We start from the raw sequence: 2,576 nt of genomic DNA on the forward strand, positions 1-2,576 counted from the left end.
TTTTAAATTCCACTGGCCTCTGTAGCAGGACACCTTATTGAATTGGTTTCTGAGCACCCTCAGTCAACACATAACAGGTATATATGAATATATGGCTAGAAAAACCAACTGTGACTGTCAGCTGAAGTCAGTGCAGAAAAGTATGTAAGAACACTAAGTTTAAGAGGGTTCAGAAAACAACTATTCCACGTACAGCTAGATACCACCAACCACAAAATGCTTGGCAGCAAAAGTGTCTCACACAGCAAATGATGTTAACTGTATTGAAAAATACTGTTTTGTAGCTGAGAATTTGTTCTATCAAACAGTGTTATTGGGCTCTTTTATCTGTTGTTATGTCCATGGAAATAAAATAAGAGACATTATTTTCAGGGCAATGTAGTATGTGTTAGAGGGTACCTGTAGTGGAAATGCTAAGTCACAGGTTGAACCAGTGATTGAGCACCTGGTGGGAAGGCAGGGCCAACCCAGGAAAGCTCAGGTGCATGCAGTGTACCAGAGTGACCATAAGGGGTGGAGCCAGGAGCCACACCTTCCCAGACCTCATTTAAGGTTTTGGCAGCGGAAGCAATGGTGTCTCTGGAGATTTCTGTGTACCTGAGGTGTTCTGAAGGTAAACAGTTTCTTTCCTTTATTTTTGTGTCTACAGCTGTTGCATTTGAACAAATCTCTATTTGCTGTAGCCTTGGACCTTGCTGCTCTGCTGTCATTGCTTTGCTTTCTATCATGTTACAGTACCTGTAACCAAGCCAATTTGCATAGTAGGGTGCAGGGCAAAAGCAACTCAGCAAAGTGGAGCAGAGCCATCTGGACTTTGTTAACTTTCATACAGCACTTCAAACTGCTTCTTGAAGCCATGGGAATTGGACTCTATTCCACTTGTCTGCAGTGAACAGGATTTCTTTGCAGGTGCATAAATGGCAGCATGAAAAGGCAGGTTAGTGCCTTTTAAGGAGAATAGCTGCTCATAAACTTACTGTTTCACGTTATTTAAATTTCTGTAGGTCATCTACAATGGCAGTTGAACCTTTTACTGCTGTGCAACTGGAAGCAGCCAAGTGACTAACAGGCTTTACAGGAAAGACAAATAGCAAAAGTCTGGTCGTTCTGATAAGATAGAAGATGTCCAAGGAAGATGTAATGGAATGCTTTATTTGAAATTAATGTTTTTATCTGATACTGTTCCTTGCCAGCTTTTGCTCCCTGTTCCTCTTTTTTTCAGAGGTTTTCTTAACATTTTGTTTAATGGATGAGCTTACATAGTGAAGTACTCTGTGGACTTTTTCAGATTACTCATGTAAGTTTGCTCAGGTTAGGTCCATGAAGAACCTTCCTTGTAGCTCTGTAGTTTAGGACCTGCTACCTAACAGTCAGCGGAACTAAGGAAGCCCATTTTCACTAGTGGTGTTTGCACACTCTCCCTAAACATGCTCACACCCTGCATAGTAATCCCTTGCACCTTCCATTTCTGGCTACAACTGTATACCTGCTGAGGACCCAGTCTTCTTTGAAACCAGAAACCATGTATGCTCTGCCTGATTTTCAGCTGTGTTTTTTGCTAATTAGTCTTATTTGTACCTGTGTGCTGGTTGGCCAGATTCGTGCCAGCTAAAGTGCGTAGATCCTGCACTGATGTTGTAGCCTTTCCCAGCTGGCCATACCAGTCTTGTTCTCTCCTACATTCTAGATAGGTGAGTTGGGATTGCCCAGGGGGATCCAGAATGGCTGAGTGGGAAGATTGATGGATATATAGTGTAGATGCACAAGCGTTATTTCCTGATAAACAACAGTAATAACAAATAATAATATAGACAATAATATAGGCTGTCCCAATAATAACAAGTAATAAGAGTAAGTATAAATTCATGTATTTTAATAACTATAACAGCATTTTATTTTAAAGTGATTGCTACATGCACAGTTTAGATCCAGGTATTGGCTTAAGTTTTTCAATTCTGAGATTTTCTTAATTTCTTTTTAAAGGATGTCTGTATGTGAGTTGGATAAAAATACACACTCCTTTAATTTATCATAATGTTTGGCTATCCAAGCTTAATAATATGTCTGCTCTGCACAACTTTAAATGTCTTATGGTGGCAAATCCTATACACTTAATGCGCTGAAGAAGCCCAATTATCACACAGGTGATCAATATTTCAGCTGAGGAGCTGGTATTGAACAAGATGGTGTTGTTTTCTTTTTATACCACTAAGATTCTTGAAACACTTAGTTCAGTGTGGTAATTACAATACAAGTGAGGAAAACTTCTAGTATAATGGGTTTGGGTGGCTCTGTGGCCAAAAAATACAGTTAGGCAGCATTACAGAAGTGCTTCTAGAAAACAAGTTTGTATTGCAAAATTAGTTTGTATTACAGTATGTTGTAGATCAGGGTCTATTATGTTAACTGTTCAACCACGAAACCAGTGTCGAACGTGCAGGCCGCATGCAGCCCAGGACAGCTAGTAATGCAGCCCCACAACATCGTAAACTTTTAACGTTACGATGTCTTTTTTTTTTTTAATGATAACTTTCATGAGTTGATTGCATATAGCTTGAGCATGGACTGCATAGGCC

Source organism: Meleagris gallopavo, chromosome 1, assembly GCF_000146605.3.
Source record: "Meleagris gallopavo isolate NT-WF06-2002-E0010 breed Aviagen turkey brand Nicholas breeding stock chromosome 1, Turkey_5.1, whole genome shotgun sequence".
Taxonomy (NCBI): domain Eukaryota; kingdom Metazoa; phylum Chordata; class Aves; order Galliformes; family Phasianidae; genus Meleagris; species Meleagris gallopavo.